A 20,737-nucleotide genomic window follows, 5' to 3' on the forward strand; every position below is an offset into this window, starting at 1 on the left:
ATTTTAACTAAATACAGCTACTCCCACTCTCCCTCTTATGATTAACGAGCCACCAAACTCAGGACGTGGTGACAAAATAATTGAAGAGAAAACATTTCATTTAAAAACTCACAGAGTAAATCTACTACAACAATGACCAGTCATCACAGTTTTTTTTAAATGTTTTACATCACAAGCATTTTAATGCATACCTTCAGAAATCATACTTTTTCCAGATTCTACATACTTACATTCTCACTGGTCCTCAACCCTGCACCTTAGAGGCTGCTGCCCTCTGTACATATACATTGAATCACTGGTCACTTTAACAATGTTTACATACTGTTTTACTCGTTTCATATGTATATACTGTATTCTAGTCAATGCCATCCTATTCAACTATTGCTGTATATATACTATTCTATACTATGTATACTACAGATAGATATACTACATATTCTATCCACATACCGTCCATAATGTCGAAACATCCCGCAATAACATCTGCAAAATATGTGTATGTAACCAATAAAATGTGATTTGATTTTAATGTCACATTTTAAATTCCTCTTCAACAAAAATACATTACAATCACTGTCTGAGCTTCTTACAAAAATACAGCACAAAATAAGGTTTTAAAGATACTCACAGGTATATAAAACAACGCAAGATTAGAAGAAACATCTAAGTCCAGAAGATTAACAAAGCATTGGTCTGTAGAAAGTTCTAGAAAGTTTGAGATAGTTCCAAAAGCTCAAAACAGGCAGATGTATGTACAAAAGGACACGCAGATGTATGTACAAAAGGACACACAGATACAGCCCTAAGCTATTAAAGCATGTTTATGACTGTTAGGTTTGAGTTTCTGTCTACTTGTTGAGTGTTTGCGCCGGGTTCATGACTCACTATTGCTCATCGTACAGGGCATGAATTGAGCCCGCTATTTCTCAAACCCTGACTTTCTCTCTTTGTTCTTGTCAGTTAGTTTTTAGTCAGTTGGAAATTGAATCTCATTTGATTTTGGAATGTCTTTTTTTGTCTTTGAGTTAAGTTATTACTAGGATTGTTGTACTAGTTAGCATTTTGGAAGCAGTTTGGTTTCTAGGTGTGTAAAAGGTGTTTGGGATGAAAGAATTTGTAGGATGAATGGGGTAGGGGACTAAACTTTAATCCACTCTCATCTTCCTCAGTTGGTCTTTAGATCCATATTTGGATCTTATTTTGGGTGTTCTTCATTGTGTCAGTTGAGCATGATCCATCTCTAGGATTCTCTTTGTGATTTGCAGACTTTTTTCTGTCCATTCCTGATGAGGATATCGGTGACTCTGTGTTTGGTTAATGATTAAAAGAAACGTAACTGTTGTAAACTCATGCAAACGCTGAAGCTGATACAACTTGTTTTCTCACACAATTAGAGGGAAGGTGTGTGTGCGCGTGTGTGTGTGTGTGTATGTGAGAGAACACACGGACGTGTGTGTGTGTTCAGCATGTATAGAATTACTGTAGTTTGAAAGACAAAGTTAAAGTCCTATAAAGTCAACGGTATATGACCATGCCCTGCCTTTTGTGAACATACGGTTTGTGCTTTGAGTTGTGTCTTGGAACATGCCACCCCCACCCCACCATTACAGAAGGAGTTGGAATGCTTTTAACAATGGTGGTAAAGGGATATAATTGACAGTGTTCTGCCACTAAAGAGTATAAGTGAAGGTCTTTAGTATGTATTTCTTCAGTGATTAATCACTAACTCCTGACTAGGGATGGGCCATTCTCTGTTCCAGAGCATTGTCTCTCTCTTTATCTCTCTCTCTCTCTCTTACTCTATCTATCGCTCTCTCTCTCTCTCTCTCTCTCTCTCTCTCTCTCTCTCTCTCTCTCTCTCTCTCTCTCTCTCTCTCTCTCTCTTTCCTTTCTTCTTTGTGTGTGTGTGAGGTGGGGTGGGTGGGGGGTGGGGGTGGGTGGGTGGGTGGGTGGCAGTGTGCTTGTAGTTGGTGGCTGAATCTTGTAAAGGGTTTTCCTAATATGGGCCGTCTTACTGAGCCTTCTCCTCCTATGGCTGGTAGAGGGCAGGGCCTTCCCCCTCTCTCAGCCAGTGATGACACAGGCACGACTCACTTCCTTATTAATTGGCTGAAACCAGTTCTTACAGGAACCGCCGGTCATAAATGTGAGAGTTCTGAGAAGTCATTCATTTCTACTCGCTCGCTGCAGCCAAGAGGAGAGGAGCAGTGCAGGGGAGTTGAACGGGTTCACGGATGTGTGGGTGCCGGAGCCGCAGTGTGTGTGTCTGTGGATTTAGAGGACAAGCCAACTTTTTCCCCTTTTCTTTTCTCTCTTTAAAAAAACAAAACAAGCTGAAGTGCGTAGGATATGTAGCTCTCAGTACATCCTGTACTTTTCAGTGTTTAATATTTTTTGGGTCTTTTCTGAATTCCTGTCTGTGGGGATGAGCTGTTTGAGACCGCAGTCTCTCTCTCGCGCGCACACTCTGTGTGGAAGGAGGGAAGCATGGAGAGAGGGAAGGAGGGGGAAGCAGCACTGTACAGGAGGCAGTGCAGCATGTCTCCCTTTGTTGCTGCCCTTGGCCTGGTGGTGAGTAACAATGATCTGACGTGCTCTGTCCCCCCCTCCCCTCTCTCTCTTTTCCCCCCTCCCTCTCTCCCTCTCTTTTCCCCTCAATCTGTTGGCTGTGTGGCAGTGCTGTCCCAGGGCTGGGCGCCTCTCTACAGAAGCCCTTCAGGGAGTACTTGGAGGCCCAGAGGGCCAAGATGCACCACCGCACGGGAGAGGGGACCCCAGCCGTAAGTACCTCGTCCTCTACTGTACTCTACCACCTCCCTCTATTCACCACCTCCCTCATGAAGGGGCCTTTCTCTGAAGAATGTGTTTCCCTTGCTGTCTTTCTTTTATTCTCTCTCCACTTTTCTTTGTTTTCTCTCTCTTTCTCACTCTCTCTTTCTCTAGTTAATTTTCCATTTCAAATGTGCTTTCCTTTCAATCCCTTTTTCTTCTCTCTTTTTTCAATCTTTTATTTTCTCCGATTTGTCATCCTTCCATCTCTCCCTGACTGTCTTTCTTCTACAGTAGTCGGATGAATATCAACAGTGCAGATGATACCGTAGTCCAGCAGTAGTAATGTAATAGTACTGTACCTCAGGGCCTCGGGGCAGCGTTTAGAGTGACAGGGAGAGGGTTCGCTGGGTGCACGGCGGGCTGGGCAGGCTTAGTGGGGGCTAAGAGGGGCTGGGGCTGAGGGAGAGGGGGCCAGTGTAGGGTCTGGCTGTAGCTCTGGTAGTAGTGTTACCGCTGTTATCACTTAACAGTGTTAGCAGTAGGTATGCTGAGTCATGCTCAGTCTGAGTGGATGGAAGGGTGTGTGTGAGTGGTCAGTCACTCCCCCGTGTCACAGAGTGCCCTGCCTGAACCCATTGCTAGCGCTGACTGGGGACCAGAGACCGGGGCGGGGTCCCCCCAGCCCTGCCAATGACAATCCATCAAAAAAAGCAGTCTGGAACAGAAAGAGTCAGTTGTAGCTGGAGCCATATCTCTTTGAAAGCTTTTTTCATTTTCTCTCCTTCCCTTTCTTTCTCTGTCTCTCGCTCTTGGTCGCTGTCTCCCTCTCTCAAAGTGATCCATTGAAAACGTTCTTATATTTTTCCCTCCTCTGAAGCTAGTGAGAGAGAGAAAAAAAAGGAAAAGAGAGACTGAGTTGCACAACGAGAGATTAAGGCTGTTTCTAGAACAATGTTCCTTTTTTCTTGTAACTTGAACCTCCTGCAGTTATAGGAGAAAAGCGAGGTAATTTAACTTTGGGAGAGTGAGGCTGCCAGTTGGGGTCACTAGGGGTGAGGGAGGAGGTTGGCGGGTTCGCTTTTTACTACGACTGATCTCTGTTTCTCTGTCCTGCACATGGATGGATGTGGGAGCGGATCCCATCCCACATAGATAAACATAGGTTGTACTTTAGCATCAGGGACTAGAGACAAGGGAGGTGGACTCCATAGAAATCAGGGTCTCGCCCTTCTATTTCTGTTCTGTTCCTCGTAGGATGAACTGGCTGTTGTGGGTCTTTGAGAAGGTAATCGTGGTCATGGTTTGTTTCTTTGTCTGCTCCATCGTCAACTCCACAGCCCAGAGCTATGCCAAGCGCCAGCAGCACCAGAAGTACTATGAGGGCAAAACCAAGTGAAGGCGACACTGAGAGGAGAGCAGCTAGCCTAGCATACATTCTGGGCTCTCGCTCAAATAATCCACATCACAAACGTTCTGCTTCTTCCTCATTTTTCTCTCTTTACCAATAATCTCCAATGAGACACAAACCGTCATAATCTGAAGTATGGGTGTCCATGTTATCGATTGATGGACATCCACCATGTGAAGTAACCGTTTTCTTTGTTTATGTATTGGTACTGAAGTTTATCCATTTACCTTGAACTTGGACTTCATTTATTTGTTTGCCAGGCTTTTTTATAGAGATGATGGCTCATAGTTTTTGGTTTCTTTGAGTGGTTGTTCACTATAAGGTAGGTGCTTGGCAATTTGGTGTGGTGTGGTGTTGTTTGGATAGGACATCCATTTCATTGAGCAGCTCTACAGTGACTGTGTGTGGGTGGGTGAGCAGCTCTGCGAGGCCTTAAGTATTCTTGGGTCCAGCTTCCAGTACTACAACTAATGGTCTTATCATAGAGCCACTTTATTTACGGGATAATGTTTGGCTTGGATGGGTTTTATTTTTTAATTTAATTTTTTTGGGCTGGATGGGTTTTATTTGACTAAGGTTATATATTACTTAAGTTCCCCGAGGCCTAATCATTTTTCCCAGTTAATTTATTAGGAGTTGTGATTTTCGTTTTTTTTTTTTATGGTAAGACAAGGTTTTTCAAAATTCTACTTCTACAAATCTGCTGTAGATAGATCTCAATCGATCAAAATAGGGAGTTGAAGAACCTGATGTGTATCTGTAGGCCTACATACATACTGCTATTGATGTAATTTGTATGCTTTAAAATTCCACAGAGCGATCACCTTTGGCTCAGACATTATAAATTGTCCATGAATCAATCTGCTGGTCCCTTTGTCTGGAGTTATTGTTCTACTTCCAATAAGAGAGCACATGAGTCAGACCCAGGGCTCCTCAACCAACCAGATGCACTGATGGATTGAATTAGATCTGTGTGTGCAACTTTTGTTACTCTTCCTTGTTGAGCCTTTCATTCGGATCCCAAGTTGTGTTTGGTGGTATCTGTTTAGTTCATAAGATCTTTTAGGGGTTTATACGATATTTTGTGCCTGGTTTGAAGCTAGTGGTAAGTGTTCCCTTTGTCTTCAGTGCCTATAAGCTTGGACGCTCTGCAAGCTCATGTTCCCCATTACTCTGGAAGGAAGGAGGAAAGGAAGGGCAGCACTTAAAAAATGATGTTATGCCATCAATGTTTCTTTTTTCTGTCTCTTAAGCTCGTTGGATAACGTCAGCTGGTTCGTGATCCAAGATTCCTCTTTTTCTTAATTGCTTGTGAAATGTTTTTTTTTTCTGCTCCGTTGCCCTGGTATGTTGGTTTGGGAGCTCCGGGCAGGCAGGCAGGGTGGGGAAAGAGAGCAAGCAGAGAGAGAGATCGAGTGCAGTGAAAAGCTTCTGTGGTATTACCTCGAGTGAACCCTCTGAGGAACTCGCTGCACTGCCCCAGTGACGGAGCCAGGAGACGAATCAGTCGAGTAGATTCAAAACAGAGGGGCACTGTTGGACGCACAGAGCTTACCTCCCTCCGCTCTGCTGCAGCTCTGCTAATCACACCATTCAAATACAGCCTCTCTCTCTCAGGGTAAGTAATGGAAGGATTTTTTTCCTTTTCTTTCTTCGTGTTGCGTGTGTCTTAGGCATGTCCGTCACACTCTCGGCCTGTCAGATAGCTTATCAGACTGGTGTTGGCTGTTACATTGCAAGGCGACAACAGTCTGTAGGCTGTCTGACATTTCGGGCTCTTTCATCTGACCAGCATCCTGTTTTCTCCTTGTCCGTCTGGTGGTGGTGTTGTCATTGCTGAAGCATCGGTTCCTATTTTGAGCTGCGTGGTCTGATGTTATAGTTTCTCTGTTAGCCCCTCTGTTTGTAAAATGATGTTTGAGACACAAGTCTGTTGTTTATTTACTTTTCTATCGATATATTCTTTATTGACTTTGTTTAAAGTGGTTATATCGCTATGTCTGTCTGTACATGAAAATGTATTGCCGTGAATGTGTCCCATTGGTGTGTGTCTCTCCATTTTTTAACCAGTATCATTGCCTTCCTGTTAAAAGGGTGTGTGTTTCCGGGTTTTGGCTCAGTTCCCTTGATTTCCAGAGAATCAAGAAAGCACACACCTTATTGCAAACATTCTATTGTGACATACAGCCAGTGTTTGCTATGGTACACACCGTCCTCGCCTCAGATAGGTCCCCCTTCCCCTTTACACTTTCCTCTTTTCTCTCACACACTTCTTTCCAGTTTCCACTATTGCTCAATAGCTGCATTTTTTGTCTAATGTTGCATTTTATTGGTACTTTTTTTCTTGTTTTTGCTTCAGGGTTTGTATTTACAATTGTAGAAAAAGCTGAAATCATGGCTTGACCATTAGATGTTCTTTCTGTGGTCATAAATTCGCAGAGCCAAGATGACTTACCTTTTGAGAAATTACTTTTGTTTTTCTGGAATATGGGGGAAACTTTTTCCTGGTTATAAAAGCAAAATCCTTGGATAACATTGGAATGGTCCCGCTGGCTCAGGGAGTATGTTTTCCTTGGCAGTTTCAGAACGTCCTGTTCCATAAGGGAGCCCCCTTTTTTTTGTGTCTGTCTGTGTGTGTTTACGTTTCTATGTGTAAATGTCTGTGTAATGGTGGGTGTCTGTTTTTCAATGTATATATACTGTTTTAGCTGTTTTCTCTTTTAATAAAGTGAACTGAAATAAAGTCGCTGGGTTTTGTTCATTATTTTTGAAATAATGTGATATGCAGTGACTGTGACCACACAACCCAGTAGTACTGACCTTAGAGTTCCACAGAGACATTCACATATCAGCTTTTGGGAGGGACAGGAAGGACATTGACTCGTTTTCTCTCACATTTCATCCTCTTATGTTTCACATTTAATGGTTATCACATTACAGACTCTCACCCTTCAACATTTACATCATATTACTTTCAGATTGCAAATCAAGTCAGCCGTGCGAGGTTCAGTAACTAATGTGTTTGATAATGGTTTACGGAAAATGACTATTGGGTTACAGTTATGGATTATTTATGTCTGAATGATGGACTTTCCTAGAATATTCCTTATTACCATCATATCATGTTTTTATAGATACTGTAGAAGGCTCATCAGCCTTCATATGGGTTCAGACACCTAAATTAGTCCTAGGGTGGATCTAGATGTATTAGTATAAGAAATTAGTTCACAGTCTCCTCAAACATCTGCAGGTATGCTCTCTATTTGACCATTTCTGTTTCTAATGGAGAAGACAACAGCAGGCAATTCACAGTACAGTAGTGAGTAGTTTTGTGTTCTGGGGACAGATATAGCCTATATGATGTCCCAGTAGTGATACAGGGCTCTCTGTATGAGAAGGACTGTACACAGCACAGCCAGCCACACCCAGACCAACACACAGACTCCCTTCCAGGGTTTATGATGATGGCAATGATAATGCTGAAAACCAACCAATATGTAATTATTGTATCATGCCTGTCCAAACAGGCTTGGCTAGCGGTATTCAAATGACGAGGCCACTTTTGTTCTTTTTTCCTATGAACCACCTCACTGTTCCCGAGTGGCGCGGTGGTCTATGTTAACATTTGACTTTTTAAAAACATACTTTAAAAAACTCAATAAGCAAACAGTTGTACTATTCTGTTCCGTTTTGAACCAGGCAGTTTATTTGGGTTGTTCTCTAGAAGTGCTCCTGAGTGGCGCAGCGGTCTAAGACACTGCATCACAGTGCTTGAGGCGTCGCTACAGACACCCTGTTTCGAATCCAGGCTGTATCACAACCAGCCGTGATTAGGAGTCCCATAGGGCGGCTCACAATTGGCCCAGTGTCGTCCGGGTTTGGCCGGTGAAGGCCGTCATTGTAAATAAGAATTTGTTCTTAACTGACTTGCCTAGTTAAATAAAGGTTAAATTAAAATAAAATAAATATATATATATATAAACACCAGTACCAGTTTGGCTGGCTGCTGCTCTTCTATCTGTTCATGTGTTGAGCGTCTGGGAGCCTGCTGGTGGTTAGGCCTGAGACACACACACTGAGTGCTCTCTCTCTTTCTGTGGGGGGCTTCTCCCTGTCAACGCTAACCAGCGAGGCACGCCGGAATATCACTGACTTCATTTACACTCCCACAACCCAATGAGCCCACATGTGGCTATCCACTTAACTCCACTCACACATAGTGTTGGATAATATATTCTGGTGGTGGGATGGGTGGGCATCTGGCTGATTAAGATATTCATGTGAATGTATACTTAGTTCCAGGGTGATGCACGTAGTGGTCTACTCCAACAGGCAGGTCTGGGCTGTGTCTATGATAGCAATTGTAAACGTCTGGATGAAGACCTACTGTTGGTCAGGGTTTGGTACAGTACAGTACCATTTCACATCTGAGTTCACCTCAGGAGCAGGCTTACGGGGGAATGACACCAGTCAGTGACTGAAAAACATGGCCTCTTTCTTCCTAAAGCACAGAATAGGAAGAGAAAATGGCACAAGTCTCATCACTAATCAATTTATTCAAGAGAACAACAGAGTTTGTGCTGAGCTAGGAGCATGAGGTCCACATGACCGTCATTGTAAATAAGAATTTGTTCTTAACTGACTTGCCTAGTTAAATAAAGGTTAAATAAAAACTGAAATGAGGGTCCTACAAGGGGAAGAGGAAGATGGGTTCTGTGTCTGAGGATGTTGCTCTTACATCTCGGTTGTGCTGTGGTCTACCTATAAGCTCAGTACCTGCTTCCTGTGTTAGTTAATTAGACGTCATATGCGTTTCGGAAGCTGAGAACACAGATTGGGGGAATGAGTCGACACTGGTTTTGTTGGGCACTCATTGGACTGCAATTTGAAACAGGGTTGACCATTTAAATGTTAGTTTGCAACCACTGGCATGCCGAGGCAGTAAAATGGACATGAATTGCTCATTTACTCAATCATTATCAGTGATTTGCATTTGTATGTCATTTTGGGTTAAAGTGAGAGATGAAAATCTTCACATGCTCCATTCTGCACAAACCGCATGCATTGATGCAAGTCACCAGTCTCTGGTTCTACTGAATATGCATGTGGGCTTCATTTCTGAGTAAGAAACCCACAACATTTGCCTCATCTGTTCCAAACTGACCATAGTAACGTTATTGGGTTCCTCTGAAAAAAAACACACACACACACACACACACACACACACACACACACACACACACACACACACACACACACACACACACACACACACACACACACACACACACACACACACACACACACACACACACACACACACACACACACACACACACACACATACAAACCACTTCCAAACTGACCATTGTGTCCTTACAGGGTCTTTCCTCTAAAATCACACATGCACGCAGGCTCGCACACAATAATCACTTCTGAACAGACCAAACTACAGACCGCTATGGCATGAATAATGCCCTTTATTGTGGTGTTACAGCCTACAGATATCTAACTAATCAACTGCTTCAAAAAGCATGTTTTCATGTTCTTGTCACCTAGTCCATCTGAGTGTGTAGCTATAGTGACACACTATTTTTGATAGATGCTGTTTCAGAATGACTGTATAGATGTAGGATCTTAATTTGATCACTCTTTGGTTGCTGAGGAATATTCCTGCATAGGAGTAAATGCTAAATGTTAGTGTATTCAACGTTAATAAAGGCTTCTAATATTTGTAATTTCTAGAGGTGGGCCCAATTCACTATTATTCGAGTCACAAGCAAGTCTCAAGTCAAAAGGTCTGAGTCTCAAGTCAAAAGGTCTGAGTCTCAAGTCAAAAGGTCTGAGTCTCAAGTCAAAAGGTCTGAGTCTCAAGTCAAAAGGTCTGAGTCTCAAGTCAAAAGATCTGAGTCTCAAGTCAAAAGGTTCCGAGTCTCAAGTCGAGTCCCATGTAGAACGGGTAAAGACTCGAGTCAATTCCAAGTTGTGCATTCTAAGAGCAAGTCGAGTTGAGTCACACGTTTTCAATTCAAATCTCAAGTCAAGTAAAAACAAAATCTATACTTGCAACGACTTGATCAGCTACAAATCTTTGTCTGTTTATCGAGGCTACCAGATAAAGCAAAGCAGGGCGACAAAAACAACAACACAGAGTTACACATGGGATAAACAAACGTACAGTCAATAACACAATAGAAAAATCTATATACAGTGTGTGCAAATGTAGTAAGATTAGAGAGGTAAGGCAATAAATAGGCCATAGTGGCGAAATAATTACAATTTAGCATTAACGCTGGAGTGATAGATGTGCAGATGATGATGTGCAAGTAGAGATACTGGGGTGCAAAAGAGCAAAAATAAATAACAATATGGGGATGAGGTAGTTAGGTGGGCTATTTACAGATGGGCTGTGTACAGGTGCAGTGATCGGTAAGCTGCTCTGACAGCTGCTGCTTAAAGTTAGTGAGGGAGCTATATGTCTCCAGCTTCAGTGATTTTTGCAATTCGTTCCAGTCATTGGCAGCAGATAACTGGAAGGAAAGGTGGCCAAAGGAGTTGGAGTTGGCTTTGGGGATGACCAGTGAAATATACCTGCTGGAGCGCGTGCTACGGGTGGGTGTTGCTATGGTGACCAGTGAGCTGAGATAAGGCGGGGCTTTACCTAGCAAAGACTTATAGATGACCTGGAGCCAGTTGGTTTGGTGACGAATATGAAGCGAGGGCCAGTCAACGAGAGCATACAGGTCGCAGTGGTGGGTAGTATATGGGGCTTTGGTGACAAAACGGATGGCACTGTGATAAACTACATCGAATTTGCTGAGTAGAGTGTTGGAGGCTATTTTATAAATGACATCGCCGAAGTCAAGGATCAGTAGGATAGTCAGTTTTACGAGGGTATGTTTAGCAGCATGAGTGAAGGAGGCTTTGCTGCGAAATAGGAAGCCGATTCTAGATTTAATTTTGGATTGGAGATGCTTAATGTGAGTTTGGAAGGAGAGTTTACAATCTAACCAGACACCTAGGCATTTGTAGTTGTCCACATATTCTAAGTCAGAACCGTCCAGAGTAGTGATGCTAGTCGAGCGGGCGGGTGCAGGCAGCGATCGGTTGAAGAGCATGCATTTAGTTTTACTTGCATTTAAGAGCAGTTGGAGGCCACGGAAGGAGTGTGTATGGCATTGAAGCTCGTCTGGAGGTTTATTAACACAGTGTCCAAAGAAGGGCCAGAAGTATACAGAATGGTGTCGTCTACATAGAGGTGGATCAGAGAATCACCAGCAGCAAGAGTGACATCATTGATATATACAGAGAAATGAGTCAGCCCGAGATTTGAACCCCGTGGGACCCCCATAGAGACTGCCAGAGGTCCGGACAACAGGCCCTCCGATTTGACACACTGAACTCTATCTGAGAAGTAGTTGGTGAACCAAGCAAGGCAGTCATTAGAGAAACCAAGGCTATTGAGTCTGCCGATAAGAATGTGGTGATTGACAGAGTCGAAAGCCTTGGCCAGGTCGATGAAGATGGCTGCACAGTACTGTCTTTTATCGATGGCGGTTATGATATCGTTTAGGACCTTGAGGTTCACCCATGACCAGCTCGGAAACCAGATTGCATAGCGGAGAAGGTACGGTGGGATTCGAAATGGTCAGTGATCTGTTTGTTAACTTGGCTTTCGAAGACTTTAGAAAGGCAGGACAGGATGGATATAGGTCTATAACAATTTGGGTCTAGAGTGTCTCCCCCTTTGAAGAGGGGGATGACCGCGGCAGCTTTCCAATCTTTAGGGATCTCAGACGATACGAAAGAGAGGTTGAACAGGCTAGTAATAGGGATTGGAACAATTGCGGCTGATTATTTTAGAACGAGAGGGTCCAGAATGTCTAGCCCAGCTAATTTGTAGGGTTCCAGATTTTGCCGCTCTTTCAGAACATCCGCTATCTGGATTTGGGTGAAGGAGAAGCGGGGGGGGGCTTGGGCAAGTTGCTGTGGGGGGTGCAGAGCTGTTGGCCGGGGTAGGGGTAAGCCAAGTGGAAAGCATAGCCAGCCGTAGAAAAATGCTTATTGAAATCGAGAGACTATCGTGGATTTATCGGTGGTGACAGTGTTTCCTAGCCTCAGTGCAGTGGGCAGCTGAGAGGAGGTGCTCTTATTCTCCATGGACTTTACAGTGTCCCAAAACTTTTGGGAATTTGTGCTACAGGATGCATATTTCTGTTTGAAAAAGCCTAACTGCCTGTGTATATTTGTTCCTAACTTCCCTGAAAAGTTGCATATCGCAGGGGTTATTCGATGCTAATGCAGAACGCCACAGGATGTTTTTGTGCTGGTCAAGGGCAGTCAAGTCTGGAGTGAACCAAGGGCTATATCTGTTCTTAGTTCTACATTTTTTGAATGGTTCATGCTTATTTAAGATGGTGAGGAAAGAACTTTTAAAGAATAACCAGGCATCCTCTACTGAAGGGATGAGGTCAATATCCTCCAGGATACCCGGGCCAGGTCGATTAGAAAGGCCTGCTTGCTGAAGTGTTTTAGGGAGCGTTTGACAGTGATGAGGGGTGGTCGTTTGACCTCGGACCCATTACGGACACAGACAATGAGGCAGTGATCCCTGAGATCCTGGTTGAAGACAGCAGAGGTGTATTTAGAGGGCAAGTTGGTCAAGATGATATCTATGGGGGTGCCCGTATTTACGGATTTGTGGTTGTACCTGGTAGGTTCCTTGATCTTTTGTGTAAGATTGAGGGCATCTAGCTTAGATTGTAGGACGGCCCGGGGTGTTAAGCATATCCCAGTTTAGGTTACCTAATAGTACAAACTCTGAAGATAAATGGGGGGGGCAATCAATTCAGATTTGGAGTCCAGGGCACGGCTGGCTGCTGAGGGTGGTCTATAGCAAACGGCAACAGTGAGAGACTTATTTCTGGAAAGGTTGATTTTTAAAAGTAGAAGCTCGAACTGTTTGGGCACAGACCTGGATAGCATGACAGAACTCTAAAGACTATCTCTGCAATAGATTGCGACTCCGCCCCCTTTGGCAGTTCTATCTTGGCGGAAAATGTTGTAGTTGGGGATGGAAATCTCTGAATTTTTGGTGGCCTTCCTAAGCCAGGATTCAGACATGGCTAGTACATCAGGGTTGGTAGAGTCTGCTAAAGCTGTGAATAAAACAAACTTAGGGAGGAGGCTTCTGATGTTAACATGCATGAAACCAAGGCTTTCACGTTTACAAAAGTCAACAAATGATAGTGCCTGGGGAATAGGTGTGGTACTGGGGTCTACAGGGCCTGGGTTAACCTCTACATCACCAGAGGAACAGAGGAGGAGTAGGATAAGGGTACGGCTAAAGGCTATAAGAACTGGTCGTTTAGTGCGTTGGGAACAGAGAATACACGTGGTGCATGAAATCTAAGGAAGTCTTGAGGTTTTGCATCTCATGATATGCTGTAAACCACACTATTTCCCAAGAGAGTTTACATCTATATTTTTCGTAGCTGTCTATATACCACCGCAGACCGATCCTGGCACTAAGACCGCACTCAATGAGCTGTATACGGCCATAATCAAACAGGAAAACGCTCATCCAGAGACGGCACTCCTAGTGGCCGGGGACTTTAATGCAGGGAAACTCAAATCCATTCTACCTAATCTCTACCAGCATGTTAAATGTGCAACCAGAGGGGAAAAAACTCTAGACCACCTTTACTCCACACACAAAGACGTGTACAAAGCTCTTCCTCGCCCTCCATTTGGCTAATCTGACCATAATTATATCCTCCTGATTCCTGCTTACAAGCAAAAACTACAGCAGGAAGCACCAGTGACTCGGTCAATAAGAAACTGGTCAGATGAAGCAGATGCTAAGCTACAGGACTGTTTTGCTAGCACAGACTGGAATATGTTCCGGGATTCTTCCGATGGCATTGAGGAGTACACCACATCAGTCACTGGCTTCACCAATAAGTGCATTGATGACGTCGTCCCCACAGTGACTGTACGTACCCCAACCAGAAGCCATGGATTACAGGCAACATCCGCACTGAGCTAAAGGGTAGAGCTACCGCTTTCAAGGAGCGGGACTCTAATCCGGAAGCTTATAAGAAATCCTGCTATGCCCTCCGATGATCCATCAAACAGGCAAAGCGTCAATACAGGACTAAGATTGAATCCTACTACACCGGCTCCGATGCTCGTCGGATGTGGCAGGGCTTGCAAACCATTACAGAATTAAAGGGAAGCACAGCCGCGAGCTGCCCAGTGACACGAACCTACCAAACAAGCTAAATGACTTCTATGCTCGCTTCGAGGCAAGTAACACTTAAACATGCATGAGAGCACCAGCTGTTCCAGATGACTGTTTGATCACGCTCTCCATAGCCGATGTCAGTAAGACCTTTAAATAGGTCAGCATTCACAAGGCCGCAGGGCCAGATGGATTACCAGGACGTGTACTCTGAGCATACACTGACCAACTGGCAAGTGTCTTCACTGACATTTTCAACCAGTCCCTGACTGAGTCTATAATACCAACGTTTGAAGCAGATCACCATAGTCCCTGTGCCCAAGAACACTAAGGTAACCTGCCTAAATGACTACCGACCCCTAGCACTCACGTCTGTAGCCATGAAGTGCTTTGAAAGGCTGGTCATTGCTCACATGAACACCATTATCCCAGAAACCCAAGACCCACTCCAATTTGCATATCACCCCAACAGATCCACAGATGATGCAACCTCTGTTGCACTCCACACTGCCCTTTCCCACCTGGACAAAAGGAACACCTATGTGAGAATGCTGTTAATTGACTACAGCTCAGCGTTCAACACCATAGTGCCCTCAAAGCTCATCACTAAACAACTCCCTCTGCAACTGGATCCTGGACTTCCTGACGGGCCACACCCAGGTGGTAAGGGTAGGTAACAACACATCCGCCATGCTATCTTCAACATGGGGGCCCCTCAGGGGTGCGTGCTCAGTCTCCTCCTGTACTCCCTGTTCACTCATGACCGCATGGCTAGACACGACTCCAACACCATCATCAAGTTTGCAGACGACACAACAGTGGTAGGCCTGATCACCAACAACGATGAGACAGCCTATAGGGAGGAGGTCAGAGACCTGGCCGTGTGGTGCCAGGACAACAACCTCTCCCTCAACGTGATCAAGACAAAGGAGATGATTGTGGACTACAGGAAAAGGAGGTCCGAGCATGCCCCCATTCTCATCGTTGGGGCTGTAGTGGAACAGGTTGAGAGTCCACATCACCAACAAACTATCATGGTCCAAACACACTAAGACAGTCGTGAAGAGGGCACGACAAAGCCAATCCCCCCCAGGAGACTGAAAAGATTTGGCATGGGTCCTCAGATCCTCAAAAGTTTCTACAGCTGCACCATCGAGAGCATCCTGACTGGTTGCATCACTGCCTGGTATGGCAACTGCTCAGCCTCCGACTGCAAGGCACTACAGAGGGTAGTACTTACGGCCCAGTACATCACTGGGGCCAAGCATCCTGCCAACAAGGACCTCAATATCAGGCGGTGTCAGAGGTAGGCCCTAGTCATAGGCTGTTCTCTCTGCTACTGCACGGCAAGCTGTACTGGAGCGCCAAGTCTAGGTCCAAAAGGCTTCTAAACAGCTTCTACCCCAATCCATAAGACTCCTGAATAGCTAATCAAAGGGCTACCCAGACCTCTCTTTTATGCTGCTGCTACTCTCTGTTTATAATCTATGCATAGTCACTTTAACCTACATGTACATATTACCTCAATTACCTCGACTAACCGGTGCGGCACATTGACTCTTTACCGGTACCCCCTGTATATCGCCTCACTTGTTATTTTACTGCTGCTGCTTAATTATTTGTTATTTTGATTTTCTATTTTTTACTTAACACTTATTTTTACTTTTTTTCTTAAAACTTCTTAAAGCATTGTTGGTTAAGGGCTTGTAAGTAAGCATTTCACTGTAAGGTGTTGTATTCGGCGTATGTGACAAATACAATTTGATTTGATAAAACCTTTTTGAAATGTTTTGATTTAAAGTTGGCAAACTTGGTGATACTGACTGTAACTGTAGACCAATAGTTAGTTAGGATTAGTTTTCCTAAAATCTGATTCTATTTGACCTATGGTCAGATATGGGCAGTTTGAGCAACAGCTTCCAGTCCTCTGCCTACCCACGCCATTGCCAGTATGGCAGTGCCTCACCCTTAACCTAACCGCAAAAGCCAGCCAGGTGGCAATGTCAGCAGGATATAGAGAGTGTTTGTGTGTGTGTGAACTGTGAGCATACAGAAGAGAACAGACACACCCTAGTAATCACCTGGCTGGCACAACCTGTCCTGCTCTGTCCCGTTTTCAAATCTACTGTTCATCACACCACATTCTATTCACTCCAATTCCCAGATTACATAACTGTAATCATTTCATTTTTTGTGATTGTTGTCCTGTCACTGACTAATACATAACAAAAGAGTGCCCCCATGCCGTTAATTTTCTTTGGAAAAAGCACCACCATGATTTCGTGATGATTATTTAAGGGAATGAACCGACAACATAATCATGTAAGAGCCAATAATTAACGGCCAACTTTTTCCCGTTCTCTCAACTTCTTTGAAGATATTTTGGAAATTGCCCTTTGCAGTCATTTGCAAGTAAATGTGTTCTCTGTCTTTCAACACGTCAAAACCAGAAAGCCCCCCTTTTTAATCTATTCCTGTGGTTTCATGCTGTGAGGAAGAGAGAAGGGAGCCAATAGGCTAATTTGTTACTTACAGATCAAGCATGCTTCTATCTGCCACCATCATCTAAAGTCATCTGCAGCCAAATACAGACCCACAGTCTCTCTCTATGGCCATTAATAAAAACAATATTGTCTATTAATGTGTCCATGTTTGTCTCCCCCTTTCTCTCTCATTTCCTCCCTTCCTCTCATTCCTTTTTATTCCTTTTTTTCTCCCTTCCCTGCACCAACAGCCTAGGCCAAAGAATGCATATCACTCAGGTGTCTCAGTTACACACAGGAATCACTAATGAATAAAACATCTTAATGTGCAAGGCAGAGAGTGTTGTAATTGAAGGTTGTACCCATTATACACTGAGTATACCAAACATTAGGAACAGCTTCCTAATATTGAGTTGCACCCCCCTATTTTGCCCTCAGAACAGCCTCAGTTCATAGGGGCATGGACTCTACGAAGCATTTCACAGGGATGCTGGCCCATGTTGACTCCCATGCTTCCCACAGTTGTGTCAAGTTGGCTGGAAGTACTTTGGGTGGGACCTACTACCATACCCTGTTAAAATGCACTTACATATTGTGTCTTGCCCATTTACCCTCTGAATGGCACACATCCACAATCCATGTCTCAATTGTCTCAAGGCTGAAAAAAACGTATTTAACCTGTCTCCTCCCCTTCATCTACATGGATTTAACAAGTGACATCAATAAGGGATCATAGCTTTCACCTGTATTCACCTGGTCAGTTTATGTCATGGAAAGAGCAGGTGTTCTTAATGTTTTGTATACTCAGTGTATATATGTATATGTATATATATATATATACACACACACAAACACACACACATCAAGGACCCCACACACCCCAGCCACAAGCTGAAGCACGAGGACTGATACCAACAGGCTCAGAGACAGTTTCTATCCACAAGCCATCAGACCGCTGAACACTAGAACTGAACTGACCACCTGGTCTGATTCGCCCCTCATTAGCACACATGCACTCCCTCATGCATATACCCACACAGACATACACACACACACATACAGTGGGGAGAACAAGTATTTGATACACTGCCGATTTTGCAGGTTTTCCTACTTACAAAGCGTGTAGACGTCTGTCATTTTTATCATAGGTACATTTCAACTGTGAGAGACGGAATCTAAAACAAAAATCCAGAAAATCACATTGTATGATTTTTAAGTAATTAATTTGCATTTTATTGCATGACATAAGTATTTGATCACCTACCAACCAGTAAGAATTCCGGCTCTCACAGACCTGTTAGTTTTTCTTTAAGAAGCCCTCCTGTTCTCCACTCATTACCTGTACTAACTGCACCTGTTTGAACTCGTTACCTGTATAAAAGACACCTGTCCACACACTCAATCAAACAGACTCCAACCTCTCCACAATGGCCAAGACCAGAGAGCTGTGTAAGGACATCAGGGATAAGATTGTAGACCTGCACAAGGCTGGGATGGGCTACAGGACAATAGGCAAGCAGCTTGGTGAGAAGGCAACAACTGTTGGCGCAATTATTAGAAAATGGAAGAAGTTCAAGATGACGGTCAATCACCCTCGGTCTGGGGCTCCATGCAAGATCTTACCTCGTGGGGCATCAATGATCATGAGGAAGGTGAGGGATCAGCCCAGAACTACACGGCAGGACCTGGTCAATGACCTGAAGAGAGCTGGGACCACAGCCTCAAAGAAAACCATTAGTAACAAACTACGCCGTCATGGATTAAAATCCTGCAGCGCACGCAAGGTCCCCCTGCTCAAGCCAGCGCATGTTCAGGCCCGTTTGAAGTTTGCCAATGACCATCTGGATGATCCAGAGGAGGAATGGGAGAAGGTCATGTGGTCTGATGAGACAAAAATAGAGCTTTTTGGTCTAAACTCCACTCGCCGTGTTTGGAGGAAGAAGAAGGATGAGTACAACCCCAAGAACACCATCCCAACCGTGAAGCATGGAGGTGGAAACATCATTCTTTGGGGATGCTTTTCTGCAAAGGGGACAGGACGACTGCACCGTATTGAGGGGAGGATGGATGGGGCCATGTATCGCGAGATCTTGGCCAACAACCTCTTTCCCTCAGTAAGAGCATTGAAGATGGGTCGTGGCTGGGTCTCCCAGCATGACAACGACCCGAAACACACAGCCAGGGCAACTAAGGAGTGGCTCCGTAAGAAGCATCTCAAGGTCCTGGAGTGGCCTAGCCAGTCTCCTGACCTGAACCCAATAGAAAATCTTTGGAGGGAGCTGAAAGTCCGTATTGCCCAGCGACAGCCCCAAAACCTGAAGGATCTGGAGAAAGTCTATATGGAGGAGTGGGCCAAAATCCCTGCTGCAGTGTGTCCAAACCTGGTCAAGAACTACAGGAAACGTATGATCTCTGTAATTGCAAACAAAGGTTTCTGTACCAAATATTAAGTTCTGCTTTTCTGATGTATCAAATACTTATGTCATGCAATAAAATGCTAATTAATTACTTAAAAATCATACAATGTGATTTTCTGGATTTTTGTTTTAGATTCCGTCTCTCACAGTTGAAGTGTACCTATGATAAAAATGACAGACCTCTACATGCTTTGTAAGTAGGAAAACCTGCAAAATTGGCAGTGTATCAAATACTTGTTCTCCCCACTGTATATTATATACATTCATGCTACACACACATCACAACTTCTACTACCAGAAGACTCTTATTATATTGCTCAATTTATACACTTACCCCCATTCCCCCCTTCTCCTATACACATGTAATTATTGAACTATAAATTGTCACTTCCTGTATTATACTTATGCTAAAACATTTATCCTATTTTTTATTTTTTTTATTTTTATTTCACCTTTATTTAACCAGGTAGGCTAGTTGAGAACAAGTTCTCATTTGCAACTGCGACCTGGCCAAGATAAAGCATAGCAGTGTGAACAGACAACACAGAGTTACACATGGAGTAAACAATAAACAAGTCAATAACATGGTAGAAAAAAAAGAAGAGAATCTATATACAATGTGTGCAAAAGGCATGAGGTAGGCAATAAATCGAATAATTACAATTTAGCAGATTAACACTGGAGTGATAAATCATCAGATGATCATGTGCAAGAAGAGATACTGGTGTGCAAAAGATTACGGGATTACGGGATTACTTCCGGCGCCGAAAAGAGATGGCCGCCTCGCTTCGCGTTCCTTGGAAAATATGCAGTATTTTGTTTTTTTACGTGTTATTTCTTACATCGGTACCCCAGGTAATCTTAGGTTTCATTACATACAGTCGGGAGGAACTACTGAATATACGATTAACGTCAACTCATCATCGTTCCTACCAGGAATATGACTTTCCCGAAACGGATCCAGTGTTTTGCCTTCCACCCAATACAATGGATCTGATCCCAGCCGGCGACCCTGTGCGACGCCGTAAAAGGGGCAAACGAGGCGGTCTCCTGGCCAGGCTTCGGAGACGGGCACATCGCGCTCCACTCCCTAGCATACTACTCGCCAATGTCCAGTCTCTTGACAATAAGGTTGATGAAATCCGAGCACGGGTAGCATTCCAGAGAGACATCAGGGATTGCAACGTGCTCTGCTTCACGGAAACATGGCTAACTCAAGAGACGCTAACGGAGTCGGTGCAGCCAGCTGGTTTCTTCATGCATCGCGCCGACAGAAACAAACATCTTTCTGGTAAGAAGAGGGGCGGGGGGTATGCCTTATGATTAACGAGACGTGGTGTGATCATCATAACAACACACAGGAACTCAAGTCATTCTGTTCACCTGATCTAGAACTCCTCACAATAAAATGTCG

The sequence above is a fragment of the Salvelinus alpinus genome, chromosome 1, assembly GCF_045679555.1.
Source record: "Salvelinus alpinus chromosome 1, SLU_Salpinus.1, whole genome shotgun sequence".
NCBI lineage: Eukaryota > Metazoa > Chordata > Actinopteri > Salmoniformes > Salmonidae > Salvelinus > Salvelinus alpinus.